Raw genomic sequence first — 13,461 nt, forward strand, 5'->3', positions numbered from 1 at the left:
AAGATGAGATGGGAGATATGATACTGCGTGAAGAATTTGACAGAGCGCTGAAAGACCTAAGTCGAAACAGGACCGGGAAGTAGACAAAATTCCCTTAGAAATACTGATAACCATAGAATAGCCAACCATGAAAAATCTCTTCCGTTTGGTGAGCAAGGTGTATGAGACACGAGAAATACACTCAGACTTCAAGAATATAATAATTAAAATTCCAAAGAAAGCAGCTGCTGATAAGTGTGAAAATTACTGAACTACCAGTTACATAAATCGCAGTTGCAAAGTACTAACACGAATTCCTTACAGACGAATGGAAAATTGGTAGAAGCCGACCCCGACGAAGATCAGTTTGGATTCCGTAGAAATGAAGGAACATGCTGGGCAATACTGACCCTACCACTTACCTTACAAGGGAACCTCCTCAACGCAACCCCCTCAGATTTAGTTATAAGTTGGCACAGTGGATGGGCCTTGAAAAACTGAACACAGACCAATCGAGAAAACAGGAAGAAGTTGTGTGGAACTATGAAAAAAATTAGCAAAATACACAAACTGAGTTGTCCGTGTGTAAGATAGGCAACATCAAGGAACTTTCGGACTGAGGAGCGCCGTGGTCCCGTGGTTAGCGTGAGCAGCTAGGGAACGAAAGGTCCGTGGTTCAATCCTCCTTCGAGTGAGAAATTTAATTTTTTTTATTTTCAGACAGTTATCAACATGATCAACTTCGCTCTCCAACATTCCAGGACATGTTCAGATTTGCTTGGACACATGCAGGATTGGACGGTCTACACACGGAAAAATTTCAAAATGTTAAAAACGTATGTTTTGACAGAGCACAGGGAAAACTGTGCGACTGTGAAACTGTTGCATTCTTTTGTTGCAGTTTATGTGACAAACTCTTACGTTTTCATCACTTTTTGGGAGTGATTATCACATCCACAAGAAAACCTAAATCGGGCAAGGTAGAAGAATCTTTTTACCCATTCCCCAAGTGTACAAGTTAGATGGGTCGACAACATATTCCTGTCAGGTGACGCACATGCCGTCACAAGTGTCGTATAGAATATATCAGACTTGTTTTCCTGTGGAGGAATCGGTTGACCTATGACCTTGCGAGCAAATGTTTTCGGTGCCCATTGGAGAGGCACGTCCTTTCGTCTACTAATCGCACCGTTTTGCGGTGCGGCCGCAAAACACAGACACTAAACTTATTGCAGTGAACAGAGACGTCAATGAACGAACGGACGGATCATAACTTTGCAAAAATGAAGAAAGTAAACTTTTCACGCGAGGGAAGACTTGAACCATGGACCTCTCATTCCGGAACTGCTCACGCCAACCACGGGACCACGGCGCTCCCAAGCTCGCAATATCCGTAATGTTGCCTATCTTGCTCATGAACTACTCAGTTCGTGTATTTTGCTTATTTTTTTCATAGTTCCACACAACTTCTTCTTGTTTTCTCGATTGATCTGCGTTCAGTTTTTCAAGGCCTATCCACTGTACCAACTTATAACAAAATCTGAAGGGGTGCTATGGGGAGGTTCCCTTGTTAGAAGATAGGTTCAGTAAAGGCAAACCATCGTCTATACCATTTGTAGACATAGAGAAAGTTTTTATAGTGTTGACCGGAATATTGTCTTTCAAATTCTGAGGGTGGCAGGAGTAAAATACAGGGAGCGAAAGGATATCTACGATTTGTGCGGAAACCAGACAGCAGTTATAAAAGTCGAGGGGTTGAGAAGCGAGCGAGACAGTATTGTAGACTATCGTCGACGTTATTCCATCTGTATATTGAACAAACAGCAAAGGAAACATAAGAAAAATTTAGAGTAGGAATTAAAATTCAAGGAGAAGAAATAAAAGTCTTGAAGTTTGCCGATGACATTGCAATTCGGTCAGATACAGCAAACGACTTGGAAAAGCAATTGAACGGAATGGACAGTGTCTTGAAAGGAGTATGTAAGATGAACATCAACGAAAGCAAAACGAGGGTAATGGAATGTAATCGAATTAAATCAGGTCACGCTGATGGTATTAGATTAGGAAATAAGACACTTAAACTAGTGAATTATTTTCGGTATTTGGGCAGCAAAGTAACTGATGATGGTCGCAGTAGAGAGGAATAAAATGCAGACTGGCGATGCCAAGAAACTCGTTCCTAAAGAAGAGAAATTTGTTAACAAAGAGTATAGATTAACGTGTCAGAAAGTCTTTTCTGAAAGTATTTGTATGGAGTGTCGCCACGCATGGAAGTGAATCATGGGTGATAAAGAGTTTGAGCAGTAAGAGAAAAGACGCTTTTGAAATACGGTTCTACAGAAAAATGCTGAAGATTAGATGGGTAGATCACGTAACTAATGAGGAGGTGCTGAATAGAATTGAGGAGAAGAGGAATTTGTGACACAACTTGACTACAAGAAGGGATCGGTTTGTAGAACAGTTTCTGAGGCATCAAGGGATCATCAATTTAGTATTGGAGGGAAGCATGGAGATTAAAAATCGTAGAAGGAGACCAAGAGATGAATGCACTAAGCAAATTGAGAAGGATGTAGGTTGTATTTGTTAATCGGTGATGAAGAGGCGTGCGCAGGATGGAGTAGCATAGAGAGCTCCATGAAGCCTGTCTTTGGACTGATGACCACAACAACAGCAACGAGTACAATGTATTTCTGCATTCTAAATTCTGTTACTTGGTACTTGGTCCACATCACAATAAAAATGTGATTCTAAAACTGAACAGGAATTACTTACATATTGGGGATAAATATCTCGTTTCATAGAATGTATGTAACCATCGTAAAACATTTCTGTGCTGGGACATTTCTTTGCTGTTAAGATGTAAGGCAAATATCGTTATACTATGTTAAGAGCTTTCCTGGCAACTATTCTAATTGTGAAAGACTGGTAGATGTCATAAAATAGGGCCAACGTATGATGATCTTCTGTTCCTGTCTGATGCATCTATCTCACTACATTATAAAGAAGCGAGCAGCGGTGTCCAGATGTTTGATTCACCTTTCTGATGTAGAGACACTTCAGATTAACTGTGGGGAAATATACTATTAATATTACATCAAACAGTTTTTGATGTTGCTAAGCAATATTCATATAATTAATTTTAAATGAACACGTCACCGTTTGACTGTATTGTTCTTTATTTGATTATGACCCAAGTTTCGGCCTTTTATGCCATTTTCAAGTGACGGAGTTTATGTCATTAACACATATTGCAGGACATAAAGATCATCTTATAAAAAGATCAGATGATGGTTTTACATCTGGCATCTTGTAAAAAGATTAGATGATGGTTTTACACCTGGCATTTTGTGGGGAGCAAATGTTATTCTTAATTTTTGGCCAATTTTGATCTTTATGTCCATCAATATGTGTTAATGACATAAAATCAGTCATTTTAAAATGCCATAAAGGGCCGAAACCTGGGTCGTATTTAAATAAAGAACAATATAGGCAAACGGCTGTGTGTTCATTTAAAATTATTAAATCACTCCAGACCATAACTTGGTATGCAGTATTGAGGTTAGCCAACAACTCTCTAGTTCATTTAATCGTATAATTAAACCTGAAATTAACAGTAATCGGTTACTTCACTTACACGTCCGCCCCTGTAGCCAAAGTACACAGGAGGTGTTACAAGATACAGCCTGCATCGTTCATTTGACTGAAGTGCAGTATGGTGCATAATTCATGTTGAAAGACATAAACTTCAGGGTTAAGAATTGAAACTGCAAGTATTTGTGTATACTCTGACGGGCATGACAGTCACCTTGTAGGAAGCTATGGACGCAATTGAAAACTTTGAAGCCTAAACTGACGGAAAAACGGAATTTCCCCGTATGAAAGGAGATTTTAACAAATTATAATACATGGCTAATATGAGGCCAAATGATGAACAATCTTGAGAACAATATGCAGGAAAGCAAAGAACGAGACTATAATGAAACTTCACTAAGTTATGGCTGCTCTACTTTTACAGTAAGAATTTCAGAAAAATACAAATGTCAGACATATGGCCTGGGATCAGAGACTGGTTAGATTTAAAAAATGATAATGCTTGGAGAAAGTAAACTATTTTAAAATAGAATGAAAGAAAATAAAGAAAGAAGGCTCTCAAAATTGAACAGCAAGCAAGAATATAGAACATTAAATGAAATTCAAGTCTAATGCTAGAAAGGAAGTCGGTAATAACTTACTCTACCATGACGGGAACTGGGGAATTACTTACTCCTTGAAGGAAGAAGCACAATTTCTGAATATCGTTATTATATGGCTTTAATTAGAGCCCCCACAAAATAAAGTGACGCAATTCATATTTATTTGTTTGAAAGTGCATCACATATGTCCGACACTGATTTTTTTTCCAGGCGAAGGTTAAAACTTTACAACTGACACTCGTGCTTGTAGTAATATTGAAGAATATTAAAGAATACTGTAATTCATAAACGGAAATATATAGCGGGGAGATAGCTCGTTTTACATTGTGTGTAACCTGCAGAACGTTTGTATGCATGTGGATGTTAAACGATAAAATAAGCTGGACAGAATAGATGTACTTGAAACATGGATTATTAGAAAAATAGGTGCAGTATGAATTGCAGACAATTGGAAAATTAGAAATAGCAGAGAGACATACGAAAATATAGAGAAACTCGTAGAACTAATGGTAAAGCGATGAGTGATGTTCTTTGGACATCTCTATCGAATAAATGAAAACACTGTAACTAAAAAAAAATTTATATATTTCCGGAAGGAGGAACCGAGTATAGCAAGCATACCGATATAAGCAGAAGCTAGAAACAATCATCAAAGAACCGGAAACACAGAAAGATACCCTTTTTAGAATAAAACGCTAAGTTTAGAAGGCTTTCAAGTTAGAAGAAATAAGAATTAAGGAGCAACATGGACAGAACAAAAGAAAAGGTAATGTGAGGTGAAATAGCGAACTACCACGAAAGGCGAATCCTTACATGATCCTAGCTGATCAATACAAAGATGAGAGAAATTTATATTGTACAACTATTGCTTAGGTATGAACGTTTTGCAATGTACTTCCGCAAAAGCAAAAACATAGGAAAAAGTGCTACATACAAATAAAATTTGTATATTTTAAGCCACTGATGATGCCTTAACTGTGACGAAACTTCTCTGCTATAACAAATATTGCCTTTACTCAGAGGCACACCGTCGGTATTAACGTAAAATCACCAATGAAATATTAAATACAACTCCTAAACTATTACAACTAACAGGCGCAAAAAGAAGTGTGAAACGATTTTCCACAGTTTTCGTATCTGAAGTACAAAAAGAGACCGAGAAATATTCTGCGATTACTCCCTATGCGGAGGACGGTACGGTATCCAGATGAATACCACCCCCCAGCAAGTCGTTTGGTGTGGAGGGCGCTCGCTCGGTCCAACTCCTGGGCTGCAACTTGCGGGCACCTGGACCTGTGAGCCGTTAAGCCCGGAACGACTTGAGCAGAGGCGCCGGGTTAGGGCATTACGCGGGATGGTCGGCTGTAACGGCCGGATTCGACCGTGGCGAACCAGTGCGTCGGCGGGGCCGCAATTGTCGCCGCCGACTCACAGGTCACAGACTTTCATCTCTGAGCAGCGCCCACCCCAGCCCAGAGGTTCGTGAGTTACGGCCGAGAGGTGCACAGCTTCTCGTAGAAAGTGAAGTTCCTCAACTACGCACAGCGACCAGGAGCGTGCTCTCTGAATAGAAATATAGTGCTTTCCGAGATGAGATAGGAAAGGAGAAGTGAGAAGGATGATTTTTGAATACACAGAGGAAGGTACGGCAGTTGGGTCCCTCCTGACTCTACCAAAAATATACAAATAATGCTATCATTCACCGACTAGTAAATTCATCGTAAAAACAAAACGAACTGCAAAATTATTTAAAAAAGATACCTGTATAATGCGAATAGTAGTAACAGACAATACAATTTTGAAATGTGTGAAGTCCTCCGCATTAGTACCAAAAAATACATTAAATTTGGGTTACAAGACAAATCACACAAAATTTAAACGTTATCAACTAAATATACAGGAAATGCAGGTACAGACAACTCAAATTATATCCATTACACAGAAAATGTAGAGGAATTTTCCGTTTTCATGAGAGTCCCTGGCCTGCTCAGCGTGTTGTGAAACTAGTTCCGCGGATCAATAACGAGGGTGAAAGGTGGCATGAGTGATGGTCTCACCACCTTTCCCCTCGTAGTGTCTTCACGAATAAAGACTGTAATGTACGTATAGTCAAGTGCTGTGTACCGCTGACTTTACCTTTACCTGTTACATAGAAAATTCTGTGGGGGGAGACCAACGAAAGACTACAGTTTATTGGAAGAACACTTAGAAGATGCAACGGATCTATTAAATAGACTGCCTGAACTATGGTGGTTTTCTTCTAAAGCACTACTGTACGGTGTGACATTCTTACCTGATAGGACTGACATAGGACATCGAAAAGTTTCAAAGATGGGCAGCCCATTTTGAATTATCATGAAATGGGGGTTTGGTGAGACCTTATCACGAAATTTCAATCACCAATATTTTCCTCCAGACGCAAAAATAGTTTCTTGACTCCCTGAGATCCATGTTAATAAAATAAAAGAAATCGAGGCTCCCACGGAAACATACCAATGCTTATCTCTCTCTCGTGCTGTTCAATAGTGAATGTCATACTTCGAATCTTCTGCCAAAAACTTAAGTGTGAATTGAAGTTCAGTCACGTGTAATTTCAGTTACTATTTATACCTTTTTAGGAAAACTATGCCGACTATCCTGAGAAACAGTTCATGCTTAGTAGTTAAAGTACTATTTTTATCTAAATTTAATTTCACATTATTTGTATGTATGCGCTTTATTAGTTGCCAGACCTGGAACCAGTGATTGTTTGCCTATGTCACCTACAATTTCATTTCATTTGCACAATTCACTACCGTCGTAATAGACCTCGTGCTGTATCTCTTTTATATAGAAAATTGTGTGCAACCCAAGTTTGCTAATTGTCTCCTCTCAAAAGACATATTTTATGTTGGATCTAAAGCTTCACCAGTTTCCAATCATGGGCACTTCCAAAAATCCATTTCAGTATTGCATTGAATATATACTTTAACATTCTCCCAAACTGCAACACAAAAACCTGTGTGTGAACGAAAGAGATTTTAATCGACGTAGAATGGAGTACAAAAGTTTCAGAAAATTATGTTCCAAGTCGTTTGTATGCAACTTCGCATAGCCTCAAAAAGATTTTACGTGAAATCACTGATGCACAATCTGTCAACTAACCACCTCCCATACCTGTTCGATTTGCGAATCACCATGACGATGTTAAACGCGTAGGATGCGGTTGTACGGGAAGAATAGACGCTAACGGAAGGCTATGGGTTTGGTACTTGGATGGAGTTAGGTTTCATCATGACATCAGATAGAGATACAGAAATCAGATACTGGATTGTAAGATGTAGCGAGGACCAGATGTAGACTCAGATCACAATTTACTAGTGATGAAGAGTAGGCTGAAGCTTAAGAGGTTAGTTAGGAAGAATTAAGGAGCGTAGAAGTGCGATACGGAAGTGCTAAGAAATGAAGAGATACGCTAGAAGTTTTCCAAAGCTATAGGTACAGCAATAAGTAACAGCTCATAAGGTAGTTCCGTTGAAGAGGAAAGGACATCTCTAAAAGGAGTACAGGAGTTGGAGAGAAAAACATAGTTACTAAGAAGTTAAAGCCGAAGAAACCATGGGTAACAGAAGAAATACCTCAGATAACGACGAAGGAAGGAAATATAAAGAAATTCGAGGATGTTCCGGTATACAGAAATACAAGTCGTTGAGGACAGAAATAAGTACTCAGTTCAGGGAAGCTAAGACGGAAAGGCTGCATGAAACATGTGAAGAAGTCGCAAAAGAAATTATTGTCGGAAGAACCGACTCAGCGTATAAAGAGTCAAAGCAAGCGTGGTAATATTACGAGTGCAACGGGACTTCGACTGCTACATGCAGAGGAGACAGCGGACAGATGGAAAGAGCACGTTGAAGACCTTTATGAGGAGGAAGATTTGTACGAATTGATAGAAGAGGAAACAGGATTCAATTTAGAAGAGATAGGGGATCCAGTATTAAAATCAGAATTTAAAAGTGCTTTAGAAGACTTAAAATCGAATAAGGGAGAAGAGATGGACACCATTTCATCAGACTTTCTAAAATCATTGGGGGGAAGTGGCAACAAAATGACTCTTCACGTTGGTGTGTAGAATGTACGGGTCTGGCGTCATACCGCGTGACTTTCGGAAAATATAATGCACACAATTCCGAAGATTGCATGAGATGACAAGTGTGAGAATTACATCATAATTAACTTAACATTCCTGCATCCAAGCTGCTGACAAGAATAGTATACAGATGAATGGAAGAGAAGGGTCTGTTAGATGATGATCAGTTTGCCTTTAGGAAAGGTAAAGGCACCAGACACACATTTGTGACATTACGACTGCTAATGGAAGACGACTAAAGAAAAAGCGCCAAGAGACGTTCGCACAATTTGTTGACCTGGAAAAGCGTTCGACTATGTAAAATGGTGCAAAATATCGAAATTCTGAAGCAATTCGGGAAAGCTATAGATTTAAACGGGTAATATGCGACTTGTACAAGAGAGAGGAGTCAAAAATAACATTGGAAGACCAAGAACGAAGTGCTCGAGTTGAAGAGGGTGTACGACAGGGATTAGTCTTTCGCCCCTACTGTTCAATTTATACACCGAAGAATCAATTATGGAAATAAAAGGTTCAAGCGTGCAATTGAATTTCAAGGTAAAAAGGATATCAATGATAAGATTCGCTGACGTCACTGCTATCCTCAGTGAAAGTGAAGAAGAATTACAAGATGTGCTGAATGCAATGAACAGTCTAATGAAGACAGGATAGAATGAGAGTAAATGGAAGGAAGACGAAACTAATGAGAAGCAGCAGAAATGATAACAGCGAGAAACTTAACATAGGGATTGATGGCGAAGAAGTAGATGACGTTCAGAAATTTTTCTACCTGGGCAACAAAGTAACCATCGGTTACTTTGTCATCGACGGTCGGAGCAAGAAGACCACCAAAAGCTGCGTAGCACTAGCAGAAATGGCATTCCTGGCCAGGAAAAGCTTACTAGTATCAAACATAGGTCTTGATATGACGAAGAAATTTCTGAGAATGTACGTTTGAAACAGAGCACTGTATGGTACTGAAACATGGACTGTGGGAAAGCGATTGAGATGTGATCTACAGAGGAATGTTGAAAATTAGATGGACTGGTAACGTAAAGAATGAGGAGGTTCTGCGCAGAATCGGCCACTTTTCTCACCTGATGTTCTGAATGTGGTATGCCTAAAGTACCTCTGGTTCTCAAAGTTCCCTGACTTTTAATTTCCCGCAGAGGTCAGGCTCGTTTTACTGGATCCGATATCACTTTTCGTATGAGAGACTGACGGAGAATCGAAGATGAAGCAACTACTCGTACCGCAGATCTGGTCAGCTGCCAGAATGTTGACGGGAAATAGTCCATTCGTTGCGTTTTTCCAGTGTCGCGAAAACATTGTCGGCTGCACTGTAACTGTCAGTAACGGCTCTGCAGATGGCTTAGTGTTCGTCTGTGATGACATTGCCTTGGCCAGTAACCGATAAAAGCTGCACAAAAACCTCCGTTATCACTTGATTGCATGCAATCTTCACTGTCTTGACTGCATTGCATTACGGTGAGGGAAAACCCGACGCCTAGAGATTGGTCATTACGATCCACTGCAACTCTCCTAATAGCTCAAACGCTGTTTGACGTGTACGAGGAGCATTTGCTCTACCTTTTACTCTTCCTTTTGGTTTGACTGCCTTCCTTTCAATATACTTGGTGTAATAATACAACCAGCTACGCAGAGTATCCAGTGGTGTACCTGCTTGTACGTCCTATCCCTGAAGTTGTAATCACTTGCTGTTACTACAGCGCAGGAGACTCGTAATTCAGAGGATACAACAAAAGAGATGCTCTCAAGTCACATGTAGGCCATTTATCATGTGGGTTAATCTCACTTCGCTTGGCATTGGCCGCATTTGCCCATCGGTATGATGCACCAATATTATCTCCTTAAATCATTTTCTGACTTTCCAGTTAAGGAATTCAGTCTACATTGCTAAAGGAAGCATAAATTCAACTTCTCACTAAAATATGTTATAATTTAAGAAATAGTCGCAACCACAAATCTGAAAATGATATAGCAACAAGTTCAACTCAGGAGGTAATACAGTAAATTTACTTTCTGATCGTATAGATTTAGTAAGCATTTTTGTTTCACAGGTTTTTATCATTTCATTATGAGCATTTTAAGCGAAGAAGTGTTTCTTAGCTTAGTGACACTTTATGCAGATGCCCTCGTTATATCCTCTTGGTTCTTCTCTTAGCCCATGTTTCTGATACAGTATTATGTAATTCACACATAACACTTATTGTTAATCATTCTCAGCCGTATATGGATAACATTCCCGTAGTTTATGAGGATTATGTTATGCATCTGCAATTTTAACAAGCATTGAAGTCCTACATTTGAATGGTGTCGGTGGGTTCTCCAACTATTCTTCCTATGCATGTGACTTCAGCCATTACCAGAACGTGATGTGACAGAGTGAAGTGGTCGTGTATCGTTCCATGGATTTTATCAACCATGAAAACGATGTGAAATGCTGTAATAGAGGGCGACTGGAGGAAAGGTGCAAGTTGAAGCTTTTCAGCGCAGATTATTTTTCTCCTGTAATAGTTGTTTCTCTATCTGGAATTGTTAATTCATCATAATTTTCCTAAGCAACTCAATTTGTTGATCTTTTCCTCAACACGTTGTTTCATAGTGAAGGTGATAGCCACAGAAGAATTTAAATATTTTTTAGTGTCGCCGCATGTGTAACTATCGAGTTAGGTGGTGCAGAAACTTCCACACTGGATTCACAGTTTGAAGAAGCTATGTTCGAATCCCTGTTCGACGATACAGATTTAGATTTTCCGTAGACTCTGTAAAACTGTTACGGGGAGTGCTGTAATGTTGCTTGGAAAAGAACTGGGCTTATTTTATTTCCAGTGGTTCTCATATTCGAGTTTGTACTCTGTCATCACTTTATAGGGAGGACGTTATACTTTGTTCCGCCCCATATAAATTATGAATTTCCAGCTCATTTTTTGTGACATTTCGCTAAAATTACATCCTACAGTCTCGTTTTGAACAAAGATAATTTCTTTACAAGTATAGAACCAAATACAAAGTTGACTTTGCCTGAAAATCTTAACGTAATACATTTTGCGTGTTTATCATTTTTCTCTGATATTTCCTGGTGGTAGGAGGATTAGCTGTTGACGTCGCTTTAAATGGGACTGGCAGGATTGCTACCGGATGCCTGAGGCCTACATCTTCCCACAAAATTTACCCACTCTTGGCGATAGTACCGCGAAATGACGCAACCTAGTACAGAGGAAAAATCACCAAACCGAACCACGGCACTTAATGTACAACCATCAAACTGCTCCAACTCGTCTTAAATTAAGTAAGAGCTTTAACCAACGGACACTACCGCTGGAAGGTAGACGTGACCTCTGTAAATTACACATCTGCACCCCAAAGAGAAAAACACAGAGCAGCAACTGCAGTTCATGGAGAGCACTGAAGAGATTACGAACAGGTGCCGTAAAATGCAAAGTAAACTTGCCGCTCTTAAAATGGCCAGTGCGACTGGGGAGGATCAGAGACGGTTGAACACTTGTTCATGTAGCAAAGTGAGAAGTTCATTCGAATAGCGAAAGATCTGTTTTTATCCAATTAAAAGGGCCATTAAAGCTGCAGAATTTGTGCGAAAAGAGTTCATATGTTCTCTCCCGAAAATGGAAAGTGTTATAGTAACTGAATAAAGAACGCGAATAAAGGACGAGTCATCTATATGAATTCGAGGTTTTAGCATGAATGATGTAACAGTGATATATGAGCATTATCATGGGAACTTCGATGTCGCTGGCGAACGTAGCAATGTCAGAATGCAGATACAAATATTATTAATCGGCGGTATGGTTAGACGCGTAGTGCAGGCTGCTCTCAGCATTTATATCCGCTGATGTTGGCGTCGATAGTATGATGCTGCCGATCTCTGTGGGAATCGATATCTGACGTAAGATATATTGTTACTTCCGTATATCCATCTTCAATGGGAAATGGGACCACGGCTGGTCAGTATGTGAGAATTTATGGAGCGACCTTCAGCCGTGTGCTTTAAAATTCTATTATTCAGTGCAACGAGCTTCAGTGCTACACTGCACCGACATCAGTCCCTCCAGTGGCAATAATTGGATAGAAACCAATCATCCATCCAGCCATTACAAAGTGTAACACGCCCAGGGGTACAAATGGTGGGATCCCTTTAACTGGTTCTCGTTTCGCGTTTCATGACCGTGCGCCATGACCACAACAGGTACCTGATACTCCCGCGGCGGTCGTACTGTTCTGCTCCACACTGCTGCTGGCGGGCCTGAAATTATGTATCTAAATATGCAAGCAGGTAAGGGGAGCCACTCAACGTCAAACACAAAACTGTCCTACGTCTGCTAAGAACATCTATAATCTCAGACGATATGAAAATCACAGGTTGCACTGTTTACACTCTAAGTCACAAGTGATGCCAACTTCTAGATAATTGTGTGTCCATAATATCACTTGGACGAGAGTACGCGTAACCGGACACAGCGCGGATGATTGTTGATGATGCGGAAGCCGAATAATCGAACGAAAGTTCTTACGCTCGCCACACATGCACAGATTTCTTTTGGTACCAGTCCTCCTTGTCACTAGTTTGCAGTTCTCAGTCCTCACTTGTATGATCGTGCGCGTAACCGTTGCGGCGCTCCTGATTGTTGATGATGCGTTCGTTACAAGACAGTGGCACTTGATTGCATTATTTTACGGTAACATTTCATTGCTTCGCCTTAGTTCATTCTGAGAGGCCGAACACGGAGCGGATGATTGATGTACGCTGCGACACGCAACTAGAGGATACACAAATACGTTATTGGCGGCACTGCTCATTTTTAATTACATCACGACGCACTTTCCTCTGAATCACTTCCATATTTCAGCATTTTACCGTAACAGCACATCTAGTAACACTTCAACTTCCATAACAACAATGCCTCTCACATGCAGTGCTACCTAAAACACAACATAAGAGTTCCGTGTCTCGTGCTCGACTCTGCAAACGCGCTGCCCGCAAAGATACTCCCCAACTAAGCCTGTGATATGACAATGGGCTTACAAAGGGACGGTGTTAAACTGACTTCTGCAGATATATGCTTGGAGGGCTCACTTCTTACATCAAACAACAAATGGTCCGGATTGCATCCCCATATTGTTAAGATCATTTAAAATTTT

The 13,461-nt window shown here is 40.2% G+C and overlaps 1 protein-coding gene across 1 annotated transcript in view; it reads left to right on the forward strand.

The window, feature by feature from the left end:
• Nucleotides 1-13,461, forward strand: part of LOC124788726 (dipeptidase 1-like) — a 407,387-nt gene that overhangs the window by 254,197 nt on the left and 139,729 nt on the right. The gene's annotated exons all lie outside the window — the stretch shown is intronic.

Source organism: Schistocerca piceifrons, chromosome 3 (assembly GCF_021461385.2).
Source record: "Schistocerca piceifrons isolate TAMUIC-IGC-003096 chromosome 3, iqSchPice1.1, whole genome shotgun sequence".
Taxonomy (NCBI): domain Eukaryota; kingdom Metazoa; phylum Arthropoda; class Insecta; order Orthoptera; family Acrididae; genus Schistocerca; species Schistocerca piceifrons.